The sequence below is a fragment of the Bombina bombina genome, chromosome 6 (assembly GCF_027579735.1).
Source record: "Bombina bombina isolate aBomBom1 chromosome 6, aBomBom1.pri, whole genome shotgun sequence".
NCBI classification, from domain to species: Eukaryota; Metazoa; Chordata; class Amphibia; order Anura; family Bombinatoridae; genus Bombina; species Bombina bombina.
In genome coordinates this window covers 972,306,923-972,324,918 of record NC_069504.1, presented here as the reverse complement: position 1 = coordinate 972,324,918, position 17,996 = coordinate 972,306,923, and positions in this window count along the sequence as shown.

The window sequence follows — 17,996 nt, the reverse complement described above, 5'->3', positions numbered from 1 at the left end:
CATAGCTTGGCGGCCATTTTGTTTCGTATGCGCCATTTTTACAAACTATAAAAATCTTCTTCTCCGAAACCGCTTATGGGACAGACTTGAAATTTTGTTTATAGAGTTATCTTATGACTAATATTCAGATTTGTTCAAGAGAAGTTGATACGTCATGTGGTTTGGCAGCCATTTTGAATTGTTCAAAATTGCTTAACAATATATTTAAATTAATAATAAAACAAAAACCGTTTTACAAAAATGCTTTATTTTTGCCATGCTTATTGACATCTATAGTGAGCTTTATTGTGCATAATATGGAGGCTGTATATCTTACGATCGGGCAGCCATGTTGGTTTACGCGAACATTTTGAAAGTCTATTTTCTCTGCAACCGCTTATGTAAGAACTGGGAAATTTGCTGTACAGTCTTATATTGTGACCTAGATTCATAATTGCTCATTAGGAGAGAATCTGTCACATGATGCGGCAGCAATATCGGTTTTATGTTTATCGTAATTATTTGTAATTCAATACTTCCTCTTTTGAGTCAATTGCTCACAAAACACAAATTACTTATGCTAAACTCTTTAAATCAGGTATGCTTGTACAGCCTATAATTTTTGCCATGTTTATTGACATCTATGGTGACAATTATTGTGCATAATATGGAGGCTGTATATCATATGATCTGGCAGCCATTTTGTTTTATGCGAATATTTTGAAAATCTATTTTCTCTGCAACTGCTCATGTTAGAACTGTGAAGCTTGCTGTGCTCATATAGTGGGGCAGCCATCTTGAAAAACACAAAAATTTCGAAAACGTGTTATCTTTGCAACTGCTAATGTTAGAATTGTAAAAACTTCGATAAAGCTTTATATTGTGACTTAGCTGCTTGTATGTCATTGCAATGTCGATGCGCATGGCCACCTCTATCGCTGCTTGCAGCTATATTTATTATTATTAGGTGGCCAGCAACAAAGTTGCAGGACAACCTATTGTTATTGTTCGGATTATTATTAGGTGGCCAGCAACAAAGTTGCAGGACAACCTATTGTTATTGTTCGGATTATTATTATTATTATTATTATTATTATTCTTTTTATTCCGCCAAGCTTTGTATTCAATTGCACATAACTGCTTAACTGTTTTTGCAAAGCTCTTAAAATCAGGTGTGCTGGTACAGCCTATTGCTGTGCTACATCTCATGCAAAATTGAACTCATAGGTCACATGCTCTGGCAGCCATATTGCTTTTTGCGACAAATTTCGACAAACGCTTAAAAATCTTTAGCTCTGAAACTGCTTATGTTACAACTTTGAAACTCGCTGTGCTTAGTGCTACTATGACCTGAAATTGTTATTGCTCAAGAGAAGTGCCTTGGTCACATGATGTGGCAGCCATCTTGCATTTTGCGAAAATATTCAAACATCTTCTTCTCCTAAACCGCTTAGTGCAATGACGCGCAATTTTGCACATATGCTCCTTGCAAGGTCCTCTACCAAGATTGTTAAAACTGCGATTTTTCCATAATCAACATGGCTGCTGTGAGACATTAACCTTTTTATCGCCATTTAATTGCGTAATTTTGCACTTTATACATTAGTTTTACAATATTTAACAATATTACAGTGTAATAGACACATGATTACACATAGTCATAACCCTTACAGACAATATTGCAGTTAAAATTCGCATTGCGCAGTCGCCTTCATGAAATAAAACATTTGCAAATTTTCATGAAACTTCTGCAAATTGTAAAGGTCTATAGTGAGCATAAGTATATGCAATTTGAAAGCCATACATTGCATAGCTTGGCGGCCATTTTGTTTTGTATGCTCCATTTTTAAAAACTATAAAAATCTTCTTCTCCGAAACCGCTTATGGGACAGACTTGAAATTTTGTTTATAGAGTTATCTTTTGACTAACATTCAGATTTGTTCAAGAGAAGTTGATACGTCATGTGGTTTGGCAGCCATTTTGAATTGTTCAAAATTGCTTAACAATATATTTAAATTCATAATAAAACAAAAAACGTTTTACAAAAATGCTTTATTTTTGCCATGTTTATTGACATCTATAGTGAGCAATATTGTGCATAATATAGAGGCTGTATATCTTAAGATCAGGCAGCCATCGTGGTTTATGCGAAAATTTTGAAAGTCTATTTTCTCTGCAACCTCTTATGTAAGAACTGTGAAATTTGCTGTACAGTCTTATATTGTGACCTAGAGTTACAGTTGTTCATGTTGAAGGAATTGGTCACAAGCTGTGGCAGCCATATTGGTTTACGCAAAAGTTTTGAAACTGTGTTTTCTTTCCAACCGCTTATGTTAAAACTGTGAAATTTGCTGTATAACCATATATTGTCACCTAGAGTTACATTTGTTCATGTTAAAAGTACAGGTCATATGGTGTGGCAGCCATTTTAAAAAACGCAAACATTTCGAAAATGTGTTTTTTTTTCCAAATGCTTATGTTAGAACTGTAAAAACGTGTTGTAAAGCTTTATATTTTTAAATAACTGCTCATCTGGCATTGCAAAAATTATGCGCTGGCCACCTCTATTGCTGCTCGCAGCTATATTTATTATTATTATTATTCTTTTTATTCCGCCAAGCTTTGTATTCAATTGCCCATAACTGCTTAACTGTTTTTGCAAAGCTCTTAAAATCAAGTATGCTGGTACAGCCTATTGCTGTGCTACATCTCATGCAAAATTGAACTCATAGGTCACATGCTCTGGCAGCCATATTGCTTTTTGCGCCAAATTTTGACAAACGCTTAAAAATCTTTAGCTCTGGAACTGCTTATGTTACAACTTTGAAACTCGCTGTGCTTAGTGCTACTATGACCTAAAATTTCTATTGCTCAAGAGAAGTGCCTTGGTCACATGATGTGGCAGCCATCTTGCATTTTGCGAAAATTTTCAAACATCTTCTTCTCTTAAACCGCTTAGTGCAATGACGCGCAATTTTGCACATATGCTCCTTGCAAGGTCCTCTACCAAGTTTGTTCAAACTGCGATTTTTCCATAATCAACATGGCTGCTGTGAGACATTAACCTTTTTATCGCCATTTAATTGCGTAATTTTGCACTTTATACATTAGTTTTACAATATTTAACAATATTACAGTGTAATAGACACATGATTACACATAGTCATAACCCTTAAAGACAATATTGCAGTTAAAATTCGCATTGCGCAATCGCTTTCGTGAAATAAAACATTTGCAAATTTTCATGAAACTTCTGCAAATTGTAGAGGTCTATAGTGAGCATTAGTATGTGCAATTTGAAAGCCATACATTGCATGGCTTGGCGGCCATTTTGTTTTGTATGCGCCATTTTTAAAAACTATAAAAATCTTCTTCTCCGAAACCGCTTATGGGACAGACTTGAAATTTTGTTTATAGAGTTATCTTATGACTAACATTCAGATTTGTTCAAGAGAAGTTGATATGTCATGTGGTTTGGCAGCCATTTTTAATTGTTCGAAATTGCTTAACGATATATTTAAATTAATGATAAAACAAAAACCGTTCTACAAAAATGCTTTATTTTTGCCATGTTTATTGACATCTATAGTGAGCACTATTGTGCGTAATATGGAGGCTGTATATCTTACGATCGGACAGCCATCTTGGTTTACGCGAAAATTTCGAAAGTCTAATTACTCTGCAACCGCTTATGTAAGAACTGTGAAATTTGCTGTACAGTCTTATATTGTGACCTAGATTCACAATTGCTCATTAGGAGAGAATCAGTCACATGATGCGGCAGCAATATCGGTTTTATGTTTATCGTAATTATTTGTAATTCAATACTTCCTCTTTTGAGTCAATTGCTCACAAAACACAAATTACTTATGCTAAACTCTTGAAATCAGGTATGCTGGTACAGCCAATTGCAATGCTACATCTCATGCAATATTAAACTCATAGGTCATAAGGTTAGGCAGCCATATTGTTTTTTGCGACAAATTTCGAGAACTGCTTAATAATCTTTAGCTCTGGAACTACTTATGTTGCAAATTTGAAATTTGCTGTGCTTAGTGCTGCTATGACATAGATTTGCTATTGCTCAACAGAAGTGACTTGGTCACATGATGTAGCAACCATCTTGCATTTTGCGAAAATCTTTAAACATCTTCTTCTCTTAAACCGCTTAGTGCAATAAAGCGTAAGTTTGCACGTATGCTCCTTGCAAAGTCCTTTACCAATATTGTTAAAATTGCGATTTTTCCATAATCAACATGGCTGCTGTGAGACATTAACCTTTTTATCGCCATTTAATTGCGTAATTTTGCACTTCATGCATTAGTTTTACAATATTTAACAATATTACAGTGTAATAGACACATGATTACACATAGTCATAACACTTAGAGACAATATTGCAGTTAAAATTCGCATTGCGCAGTCGCCTTCGTGAAATAAAACATTTGCAAATTTTCATGAAACTTCTGCAAATTGTAGAGGTCTATAGTGAGCATTAGTATGTGCAATTTGAAAGCCATACATTGCATAGCTTGGCAGCCATTTTGTTTCGTATGCGCCATTTTTAAAAACTACAAAAATCTTCTTCTCCGAAACCGCTTATGGGACAGACTTGAAATTTTGTTTATAGAGTTATCTTATGGCTAACATTCAGATTTGTTCAAGAGAAGTTGATAGGTCATGTGGTTTGGCAGCCATTTTGAATTGTTCAAAATTGCTTAACGATATATTTAAATTCATAATAAAACAAAAACCGTTTTACAAAAATGCTTTATTTTGGGCATGTTTATTGACATCTATAGTGAGCACTATTGTGCATAATATAGAGGCTTTATATCTTACGATCGGGCAGCCATCTTGGTTTACGCGAAAATTTCGAAAGTCTATTTTCTCTGCAACCGCTTATGTAAGAATTGTGAAATTTACTGTACAGTCTTATATTCTGACCTAGAGAATTAGTCACAAGCTGTGGCAGCCATATAGGTTTACGCAAAAAAAATTAAACTGTGTTTTCTTTCCAACCGCTTATGTTAAAGCTGTGAAATTTGCTGTATAACCATATATTGTCACCTAGAGTTACATTTGTTCATGTTGAAAGTATAGGTCATATGGTGTGGCAGCCATTTTAAAAAACGCAAACATTTAGAAAATGTGTTTTTTTTCCAAATGCTTATGTTAGAACTGTAAACAGTTGTTGTATAGCTTTATTTTGTGACATAACTACTTATATGGCATTGCAAAAATGATGCGCTGGCCACCTCTATTGCTGCTTGCAGCTATATTTATTATTATTATTATTCCGCCACTTATTCAAATGCTTATAATAACCACAGCATAACTCTAAAACTCATGAAACTTGGCACAATGCTAAAGATCTATGCTGTGCATAATCCTATGCAAAATAAATCTCATAGGTCATGTGATCTAGCAGCCATATTGCTTTTTGCGACAAATTTCGACAACCGCTTGAAAATCTTCTTCTCCAGAACCGCTTATGTTACAGCTGTAAAACTTGCTGTGTGTACTGCTGTACTGACCTAGAATAAAGTTTGTTCAAGAGAAGTGATTTAGTCACATGACCTAGCTGCCATTTTGAATTGTGCGAAAACCTTTAAACATCTTCTTCTCTGCAACCGCTAAGTGCAATGAAGTGCAATTTTGGACATGTGCTCCTTGCAAGGTCCTCTACCAAGTTTGTTCAAACTGCGAATTTTCCGTAATCAACATGGCTGCTATGAGCCATTTGCCTTTTTATCGCTGTTTAATTGCGTAAATTTGCACTTTATGCATTATGTTTACACTATTTAAATATATTACAGTGTAGCAGACACATGAGTACATATAGTCATGACTCCTAAAGGCAATATTGCAGTAAAAATTTGCACTGCGCAGTCGCCTTCGTGAAATAAAACATATGCAAATTTTCATAAAACTTCTGCAAATTGTAGAGGTCTATAGTGAGCATTAGTATGTGCAATTTGAAAGCCATACAATGCATAGCTTGGCGGCCATTTTGTTTCGTATGCGCTGTTTTTAAAAACTATAAAAATCTTCTTCTCCGAAACCGCGTATGGCACAGACTTAAAATTTTGTTTACAGAGTTATCTTATGACTAACATTCAGATTTGTTCAAGAGAAGTTGATAGGTCATGTGGTTTGGCAGCCATTTTGAATTGTTCAAAAACGCTTAACGATATTTTTAAATTAATAATAAAACAAAAACCGTTTTGCAAAAATGCTTTATTTTTGCCATGTTTATTGACATCTATGGTGACAATTACTGTGCATAACATGGAGGCTGTATATTATATGATATGGCAGCCATTTTGTTTTATGCGAATATTTCGAAAATCTATTTTCTCTGCAACTGCTTATGTTAGAACTGTGAAACTTGCTGTATAACCTTATATTGTGACCTAGAGTCACAGTTATTCATGTTGAAGGAATTGGTCACAAGCTGTGGCAGCCATATTGGTTTACACGAAAATTTCGAAAACGTGTTTTCTTTCCAACCGCTTATGTTAAAGCTGTGAAATTTGCTGTAAAACAAAATCTTTTAACCTAGAGTTACATCTGATCATGATGAAAGTATTGGTCATATGGTGGGGCAGCCATCTTTAAAAACGCAAAAATTTCGAAAATGTGTTTTCTTTCCAACTGCTAATGTTAGAATTGTAAAAACTTCTATAAAGCTTTATATTGTGACTTAGCTGCTTGTATGTCATTGCAATGTCGATGCGCATGGCTACCTCTATCGCTGCTTGCAGCTATATTATTATTTGTTATTGCTTGTACTATTATTATTATTATTCCGCCATTTTATATAAATGCTTATAATAACAACAGCATAACTCAAAAAGTCATGAAACTTGGCACAATGCTAGAGATCTATGCTGTGCATAATCCTGTGCAACATAAATCTTATAGGTCATGTGATCTAGCAGCCATATTGTTTTTTGCGACAAATTTTGACAACCGCTTGAAAATCTTCTTCTCCAGAACCGCTTATGTTACAGCTGTGAAACTTGCTGTGTGTACTGCTGTACTGACCTATAATAAAGTTTGTTCAACAGAAGTGATTTAGTCACATGATCTAGCTGCCATTTTGAAATTGTGCGAAAATCTTTAAACATCTTCTTCTCTGAACCTGCTAAGTGCAATGAAGCGCAATTTTGCGCATGTGCTCCTTGCAAGGTCTTCTACCAAGTTTGTTCAAACTGTGAATTTTCCATAATCAACATGGCTGCTATGAGCCATTCGCCTTTTTATCGCTGTTTAATTGCGTGCATTTGCACTTTATGCATTATGTTTACACTATTTAACTATATTACAGTGTAGCAGACACATGAGTACACATAGTCATGACCCCTAAAGGCAATATTGCAGTAAAAATTCGCACTGCGCAGTCGCCTTGGTGAAATTAAACATTTGCAATTTTTCATAAAACTTCTGCAAATTGTAGAGGTCTATAGTGAGCATTAATATGTACAATTTGAAAGCCCTACAGTGCATAGCATGACGACCATTTTGTTTCATATGCGCTGTTTTTCAAAACTAAAAAAATCTTCTTCTCCGAAACCGCTTATGGCACAGACTTGAAATTTTGTTTATAGAGTAATCTTATGACTAACATTCAGATTTGTTCAAGAGAAGTTGATAGGTCATGTCGTTTGGCAGCCATTTTGAATTGTTTAAAAATGCTTAACGATATTTTTAAATTAATAATTAAACAAAAAACGTTTCACAAAAATGCTTTATTTTTGCCATGTTTATTGACATCTATGGTAAGAACAATTGTGCATAATATGGAGGCTGTATATCATATGATTAGGCAGCCATTTTGTTTTGCGCAAAAATTTTGAAAATCTATTTTCTCTGCAACCGCTTATGTTAGAACTGTGAAACTAGCTAAGTAACCTTATATTGTGACCTAGAATCACAGTTGTTCATGTTAAAGGAATTGGTCACAAGCTGTGGCAGCCATATTGGTTTACGCAAAAATTTCGAAAATGTGTTTTCTTTGCAACCGCTTATGTTAAAGCTGTGAAATTTGCTGTAAAACAATATCTTATGACCTAGAGTTACATCTGATCATGATGAATGTATTGGTCATATGGCAGGGCAGCCATCTTGAAAAACGCAAATTTTTCGAAAATGTGTTTTTTTTCAAAATGCTAATGTTAGAATTTTAAAAATTTCTATAAATCTTTATATTGTGACTTAGCTGCTTGTATGCCATTGCAAAGTCGATGCACATGGCCACCTCTATCGCTGCTTGCAGCTATATTTATAATTATTATTATTCTTTTTATTCCGCCAAGCTTTGTATTCAATTGCCCATAACTGCTTAACTGTTTTTGCAAAGCTCTTAAAATCAGGTATGCTGGTACAGCCTATTGCTGTGCTACATCTCATGCAAACTTGAACTCATAGGTCACATGCTCTGGCAGCCACATTGCTTTTTGCGACAAATTTCGACAAACGCTTAAAAATCTTTAGCTCTGAAACTGCTTATGTTACAACTTTGAAACTCGCTGTGCTTAGTGCTACTATGACCTGAAATTGCTATTGCTCAAGAGAAGTGCCTTGGTCACATGATGTGGCAGCCATCTTGCATTTTGCGAAAATATTCTAACATCTTCTCCTAAACCGCTTAGTGCAATGACGCGCAATTGTGCACATATGCTCCTTGCAAGGTCCTCTACCAAGTTTGTTCAAACTGCGATTTTTCCATAACCTTATGACAACATAACATAACATTAACCTTTTTATCGCCATTTAATTGCGTAATTTTGCACTTTATACATTAGTTTTACAATATTAAACAATATTACAGTGTAATAGACACATGATTACACATAGTCATAACCCTTAAAGACAATATTGCAGTTAAAATTCGCATTGCGCAATCGCCTTCGTGAAATAAAACATTTGCAAATTTTCATGAAACTTCTGCAAATTGTAGAGGTCTATAGTGAGCATTAGTATGTGCAATTTTTAAAGCCATACATTGCATAGCTTGGCGGCCATTTTGTTTCGTATGCCCCATTTTTAAAACCTATAAAAATCTTCTTCTCCGAAACCGCTTATGGGAAAGACTTGAAATTTTGTTTATAGAGTTATCTTATGACTAACATTCAAATTTGTTCAAGAGAAGTTGATACGTCATGTGGTTTGGCAGCCATTTTGAATTGTTCAAAATTGCTTAACGATATATTTAAATTAATAATAAAACAAAAACCGTTTTACAAAAATGCTTTATTTTTGCCATGTTTATTGACATCTATAGTGAGCACTATTGTGCGTAATATGGAGGCTGTATATCTTACGATCGGGCAGCCATCTTGGTTTACGCAAAAATTTCGAAAGTCTATTTTCTCTGCAACCGCTTATGTAAGAACTGTGAAATTTGCTATACAGTCTTATATTGTTACCTAGATTCATAATTGCTCATTAGGAGAGAATTAGTCACATGATGCGGCAGCAATATCGGTTTTATGTTTAAAGTAATTATTTGTAATTCAATACTTCCTCTTTTGAGTCAATTGCTCACAAAACACAAATTACTTATGCTAAACTCTTGAAATCAGGTATGCTGGTACAGCCTATTACAATGTTACATCTCATGCAATATTGAACTCATAGTTCATAAGGTTACACAGCCATATTGTTATTTGCGACAAATTTCGAGAACTGCTTAATAATCTTTAGCTCTGGAACTGCTTATGTTGCAACTTTGAAACTTGCTGAGCTTAGTGATGCTATGACCTAGATTTTCCATTGCTCAACAGAAGTGACTTGGTCACATGATGTAGTAACCATCTTGCATTTTGCAAAAATCTTTAAACATCTTCTTCTCTTAAACCGCTTAGTGCAATAAAGCGCAATTTTGCACGTATGCTCCTTGCAAGGTCCTCTACCAAGATTGTTAAAATTGCGATTTTTCCAAAATCAACATTGCTGCTGTGAGACATTAACCTTTTTATCGCCATTTAATTGCGTAATTTTGGACTTTATACATTAGTTTTACAATATTTAACAATATTACAGTGTAATAGACACATGATTACACATAGTCATAACCCTTAAAGACAATATTGCAGTTAAAATTTGCATTGCGCAGTCGCCTTCGTGAAATAAAACATTTGCAAATTTTCATGAAACTTCTGCAAACTGTAGAGGTCTATAGTGAGCATTAGTAAAAATCTTCTTCTCCGAAACCACTTATGGGACAGACTTGAAATTTTGTTTATAGAGTTATCTTATGACTAACATTCAGATTTGTTCAAGAGAAGTTGATACGTCATGTGGTTTGGCAGCCATTTTGAATTGTTCAAAATTGCTTAACGATATATTTAAATTCATAATAAAACAAAAACTGTTTTACAAAAATGCTTTATTTTTGCCATGTTTATTGACATCTATAGTGAGCACTATTGTGCATAATATAGAGGCTGTATATCTTACGATCGGGCAGCCATCTTGGTTTACGCGAACATTTTGAAAGTCTATTTTCTCTGCAACCGCTTATGTAAGATCTGTGAAATTTGCTGTACAGTCTTATATTGTGACCTAGAGTCACAGTTGTTCATGTTGAAGGAATTAGTCTCAAGCTGTGGCAGCCATATTGGTTTACACAAGAATTTTGAAACTGTGTTTTCTTTCCAACCGCTTATGTTAAAACTGTGAAATTTGCTGTATAACCATATATTGTCACCTAGAGTTACATTTGTTCATGTTGAAAGTATTGGTCATATGGTGTGGCAGCCATTTTAAAAAATGCAAACATTTCGAAAATGTGTTTTTTTTCTCCAAATGCTTATGTTAGAACTGTAAACAGTTGTTATATAGCTTTATTTTGTGACATAACTACTTATATGGCATTGCAAAAATAATGCGCTGGCCACCTCTATTGCTGCTTGCAGCTATATTTAGGTGGCCAGCAACAAAGTTGCAGGACAACCTATTGTTATTGTTCGGATTATTATTATTATTATTCTTTTTATTCCGCCAAGCTTTGTATTCAATTGCCCATAACTGCTCAACTGTTCTTGCAAAGCTCTTAAAATCAGGTATGCTGGTACAGCCTATTGCTGTGCTACATCTCATGCAAAATTGAACTCATAGGTCACATGCTCTGGCAGCCATATTGCTATAGTAAAAGTTAAAATCACTTTAATAAAATAATATTAAATTGCGACTCGTTTCTCAGTCTCAGACTGTTTCCTCAGGCATAATCTATTTATGCCTGAGGAAACAGTCTGAGACTGAGAAACGCGTCGCAATTTAATATTATTTTATTAAAGTGATTTTAACTTTTACTATAAACACTTGCTGCCTATGAACTGGTTTTTATCTGAGGATATCACTGACCTAAAGACCACTGAGAGGACTATTGCATGCTGTATGCCACGAGCTAAGTCTGTTGGGTGACTGAATTAATCCCAGCTTGTCTCTATAGCATCATTGGGGATGCTTCACCAAATGTGAGTTCAAAATCTTATACTACTATCTGGTGTGGAATCACTCTAGTCATACAATACTAGGCCATATAGGCTTTTTTGTGTTCTCTATTTTACACAGACCCTGAACAACTCGAGAGGCCGGTCTGCTGGGTGACTGTTATAGATCCCAGACTGTGTCATTTGCACCAATTGAGGTGCTCCAATACATGTGAGTTCAACTATATAATAAAATCTACATAAATTTGGAAACTACAATATTGGGCCATGTGGCGCATCTGTCTCTGTTTGATATTTTAGATTGCAATTTTTCCATAATCAACATAGATTTGCCATAGTTCAACAGAAGTGCCTTGGTCACATGATGTAGCAGCCATCTTGCATTTTGCGAAAATCTTTAAACATCTTCTTCTCTTAAACCGCTTAGTGCAATAAAGCGCAATTTTGCACATATGCTCCCTGTAAGAACCTCTACCAAGTTTGTTAAAATTGCGATTTTTCCATAATCAACATGGCTGCTGTGAGACATTAACCTTTTTATCGCCATTTAATTGCGTAATTTTGCACTTTATACATTAATTTTACAATATTTAACAATATTACAGTGTTATACACACATGATTACACATAGTCATAGCACTTAAAGACAATATTGCATTTAAAATTTGCATTGCGCAGTCGCCTTCATGGAATAAAACATTTGCAAATTTTTATGAAACTTGTGAAAATTGTAGAGGTCTATGGTGAGCATTGGTGTGTGTAATATGAAAGCCATACATTACACAGTGTGGCGGCCATTTTGTTTCGTATGAGCTGTTTTTAAAAACTACAAAAATCTTCTTCTCCGAAACCGCTTATGGCACAGACTTGAAATTTTGTTTACAGAGTTAGCTTATGACTAACATTCAGATTTGTTCAAGAGAAGTTGATAGGTCATGTGGTTTGGCAGCCATTTTGAATCGTTCAAAAACGTTTAACAATATTTTTAAATTAATAATAAAACAAATACCGTTTTACAAAAATGCTTTATTTCTTTCATGTAATTAGCAAGAGTCCATGAGCTAGTGACGTATGGGATATACATTCCTACCAGGAGGGGCAAAGTTTCCCAAACCTCAAAATGCCTATAAATACACCCCTCACCACACCCACAAATCAGTTTTACAAACTTTGCCTCCTATGGAGGTGGTGAAGTAAGTTTGTGCTAGATTCTACGTTGATATGCGCTCCGCAGCAGATTGGAGCCCGGTTTTCCTCTCAGCGTGCAGTGAATGTCAGAGGGATGTGAGGAGAGTATTGCCTATTTGAATTCAATGATCTCCTTCTACGGGGTCTATTTCATAGGTTCTCTGTTATCGGTCGTAGAGATTCATCTCTTACCTCCCTTTTCAGATCGACGATATACTCTTATTTATATACCATTACCTATGCTGATTTTCGTTTCAGTACTGGTTTGGCTTTCTACAACATGTAGATGAGTGTCCTGGGGTAAGTAAATCTTATTTTCTGTGACACTCTAAGCTATGGTTGGGCACTTTTTTATAAAGTTCTAAATTTATGTATTCAAACATTTATTTGCCTTGACTCAGGATGTTCAACATTCCTTATTTCAGTCAGTCAGTTTCATATTTGGGATAATGCATATGAATAAATCAATTTTTTTCTTACCTTAAAAATTTGACTTTTTCCCTGTGGGCTGTTAGGCTCGCGGGGGCTGAAAATGCTTCATTTTATTGCGTCATTCTTGGCGCAGACTTTTTTGGCGCGAAATTTTTTTTTCTGTTTCCGGCGTCATACGTGTCGCCGGAAGTTGCGTCATTTTTGACGTTCTTTTGCGCCAAAAGTGTCGGCGTTACGGATGTGGCGTCATTTTTGGCGCCAAAAGCATTTAGGCGCCAAATAATGTGGGCGTCATTTTTGGCGCTAAAAAAATATGGGCGTCACTATTGTCTCCACATTATTTAAGTCTCATTTTTTATTGCTTCTGGTTGATAGAAGCTTGTTCACTGGCATTTTTTTTCCCATTCCTGAAACTGTCATTTAAGGAATTTGATCAATTTTGCTTTATATGTTGTTTTTTCTATTACATATTGCAAGATGTCCCATGTTGAAACTGAGTCAGAAGATACTTCTGGAAAATCGCTGCCGGGGGCTGGAGCTACCAAAGCTAAGTGTATCTACTGTAAACTTATGGTATCTGTTCCTCCAGCTGTTGTTTGTACTGTTTTGTCATGACAAACTGTTAATGCAGATAATATTTCCTTTAGTACTGTTACATTACCTGTTGCTGTTCTGTCAACATCTAATACTCAGAGTGTTCCTGATAACATAAGAGATTTTGTTTCTAAATCCATTAAGAAGGCTATGTCTGTTATTCCTCCTTCTAGTAAACGTAAAAAGTCTTTTAAAACTTCTCATTTTTCAGATGAATTTTTAAATGAACATCATCATTCTGATTCTGATAATGGTTCTTCTGGTTCAGAGGATTCTGTCTCAGAGGTTGATGCTGATAAATCTTCATATTTATTTAAAATGAAATTTATTCGTTCTTTACTTAAAGAAATCCTAATTGCATTAGAAATTGAGGATTCTGGTCCTCTTGATACTAAATCTAAACGTTTAGATAAGGTTTTTAAATCTCCTGTAGTTATTCCAGAAGTTTTTCCTGTCCCTAGTGCTATTTCTGAAGTAATTTCCAGGGAATGGAATAATTTGGGTAATTCATTTACTCCTTCTAAACGTTTTAAGCAATTATATCCTGTGCCATCTGACAGATTAGAGTTTTGGGACAAAATCCCTAAAGTTGATGGGGCTGTCTCTACTCTTGTTAAGCGTACTACTATTCCTACGGCAGATGGTACTTCCTTAAGGATCCTTTAGATAGGAAAATTGAATCCTTTCTAAGAAAAGCTTACTTGTGTTCAGGTAATCTTCTTAGACCTGCTATATCTTTAGCGGATGTTGCTGCAGCTTCATCTTTTGGTTAGAAGCTTTAGCGCAACAAGTAACAGATCATAATTCTCATAGCATTTTTATTCTTCAACATGCTAATAATTTTATTTTGTAATGCCTTCTTTGATATCATTAGAGTTGATGTCAGGTATATGTCTCTAGCTATTTTAGCTAGAAGAGCTTTATGGCTTAGGACTTGGAATGCTGTTATGTCTTCTAAGTCTACTCTGCTTTCCCTTTCTTTCCAGGGTAATAATTGTTTTCGTTCCTTTTGTCACAACAAGGAACAAAAACATGATCCTTCATCCTCAGGAGCGGTATCAGTTTGGAAACCATCTCCAGTCTGGAATAAATCCAAGCCTTTTAGTAAGTCAAAGCCAGCTCCTAAGTCCACATGAAGGGGCGGCCCTCATTCTAGCTCAGCTGGTAGGGGGCAGATTACGTTTTTTCTAAGAAATTTGGATCAATTCCATTCACAATCTTTGGATTCAGAACATTGTTTCAGAAGGGTACAGAATTGGCTTCAAGATAAGGCCTCCTGCAAAGAGATTTTTTCTTTCCCGTGTCCCAGTAAACCCAGCGAAGGCTCAAGCATTTCTGAAATGTGTTTCAGATCTAAAGTTGACTGGAGTAATTTTGCCAGTTCCAGTTCTGGAACAGGGACTGGGGTTTTATTCAAATCTCTTCATTGTACCAAAGAAGGAAAATTCCTTCAGACCAGTTCTGGATCTAAAAATATTGAATCGTTATGTAAGGATACCAACATTCAAAATGGTAACTGTAAGGACTATCCTGCCTTTTGTTCAACAAGGGCATTATATGTCTACTATAGATTTACAGGATGCATATCTGCATATTCCGATTCATCCAGAGCACTATCAGTTTCTGAGATTCTCTTTCCTAGACAAGCATTACCAGTTTGTGGCTCTGCCGTTTGGCCTAGCTACAGCTCCAAGAATTTTTACGAAGGTTCTCGGTGCCCTTCTGTCTGTAATCAGAGAACAGGGTATTGTGGTTTTCCTTATTTGGACGATATCTTGGTACTTGCTCAGTCTTCACATATAGCAGAATCTCATTCGAATCGACTTGTGTTGTTTCTTCAACATCATGGTTGGAGGATCAATTTACCAAAAAGTTCATTGATTCCTCAGACTTAGGTAACCTTTTTAGGTTTTCAGATAGATTCAGTATCCATGACTCTATCTTTGATAGACATGAGACGTCTAAAGTTGTTATCAGCTTGTCGAAACCTTCAGTCACAATTTTTCCCTTCGGTAGCCTTATGCATGGAAATTCTAGGTCTTATGACTGCGGCATCGGACGCGATCCCCTTTGCTCGTTTTCACATGCGGCCTCTTCAGCTCTGTATGCTGAACCAGTGGTGCAGGGATTACACAAAGATATCTCAATTAATATCTTTAAAACCGATTGTACGACACTCTCTGACGTGGTGGACAGATCACCATTGTTTAGTTCAGGGGGCTTCTTTTGATCTTCCGACCTGGACTGTATTTTCAACAGATGCAAGTCCTACAGGTTGGGGAGCTGTGTGGGGGTCTCTGACAGCACAAGGGGTTTGGGAATCTCAGGAGGTGAGATTACCAATCAATATTTTGGAACTCCGTGCAATTTTCAGAGCTCTTCAGTCTTGGCCTCTTCTAAAGAGAGAATCGTTCATTTGTTTTCAGACAGACAATGTCACAACTGTGGCATACATCAATCATCAAGGAGGGACTCACAGTCCTCTGGCTATGAAAGAAGTATCTCGAATTCTGGTATGGGCGGAATCCAGCTCCTGTCTAGTTTCTGCGGTTCATAGCCCAGGTATAGACAATTGGGAAGCGAATTATCTCAGTCGCCACACGTTTCATCCGGGCGAATGGTCTCTTCTCCCAGAGGTATTTCTTCAGATTGTTCAAATATGGGGTCTTCCAGAAATAGATCTGATGGCTTCTCATCTAAACAAGAAACTTCCCAGGTATCTGTCCAGATCCAGGGATCCTCAAGCGGAAGCAGTGGATGCGTTGTCATTTCCTTGGAAGTATCATCCTGCCTATATCTGTCCGCCTCTAGTTCTTCTTCCAAGAGTAATCTCCAAGATTCTGAAGGAATGCTCATTTGTTCTGCTGGTGGCTCCAGCATGGCCTCTCAGGTTTTTGGTATGCGGATCCTGTCCGGATGGCCTCTTGCCAACCGTGGACTCTTCCGTTAAGACCAGACCTTCTGTCACAAGGTCCTTTTTTTCCATCAGGATCTCAAATCCTTAAATTTAAAGGTATGGAGATTGAACGCTTGATTCTTAGTCAAAGAGGGTTCTCTGACTCTGTGATTAATACTATGTTACAGGCTCGTAAATCCGTATCTAGGGAGATATATTATAGAGTCTGGAAGACTTATATTTCTTGGTGTCTTTCTCATCATTTTTCCTGGCATTCTTTTAGAATTCCGAGAATTTTACAGTTTCTTCAGGATGGTTTGAATAAGGTTTGTCTACAAGTTCCTTGAAAGACAAATCTCTGCTCTTTCTGTTCTTTTTCACAGAAAGATTGTTAATCTTCCTGATATTCATTGTTTTGTACAAGCTTTGGTCATTAAGTCAATTTCTCCTCCTTGGAGTTTGAATTTGGTTCTGGGGGCTCTTCAAGCTCCTCCGTTTGAACCTATGCATGCTTTGGTCATTAAATTACTTTCTTGAAAAGTTTTGTTCCTTTTGGCCATCTCTTCTGCCAGAAGAGTTTCTGATTTATCTGCTCTTTCTTGTGAGTCTCCTTTTCTGTTTTTTCATCAGGATAAGGCGGTGTTGCGAACTTCTTTTAAATTTTTACTTAAGGTTGTGAATTCTAACAACATTAGTAGAGAAATTGTGGTTCCTTCATTATGTCCTAATCCTAAGAATTCTAAGGAGAAATCATTGCTTTCTTTGGATGTAGTTAGAGCTTTGAAATATTATGTTGAAGCTACTAAGAATTTCCGAAAGACTTCTAGTCTATTTGTTATCTTTTCCGGTTCTAGGAAAGGTCAGAAGGCTTCTGCCATTTCTTTGGCATCTTGGTTGAAATCTTTAATTCATCATGCTTATGTCGAGTCGGGTAAAACTCCGCCTCAAAGGTTTACAGCTCATTCTACTAGGTCAGTTTCTACTTCCTGGGCGTTTAGGAATGAAGCTTCGGTTGTTCAGATTTGCAAAGCAGCAACTTGGTCTTCTTTGCATACTTTTACTAAAAATTCTACCATTTTGATGTGTTTTCTTCTTCTGAAGAAGTTTTTGGTAGAAAAGTACTTCAGGCAGCTGTTTCAGTTTGATTCTTCTGCTTATAATTTCAGTTTTTTTCATTATAAGTTTTAAACTTTGTTTGGGTGTGGATTATTTTCAGCGGAATTGGCTGTCTTTATTTTATCCCTCCCTCTCTAGTGACTCTTGCGTGGAAGATCCACATCTTGGGTAGTCATTATCCCATACGTCACTAGCTCATGGACTAATTACATGAAAGAAAACATAATTTATGTAAGAACTTACCTGATAAATTCATTTCTTTCATATTAGCAAGAGTCCATGAGGCCCACCCTTTTTTGTGGTGGTTATGATTTTTTTGTATAAAGCA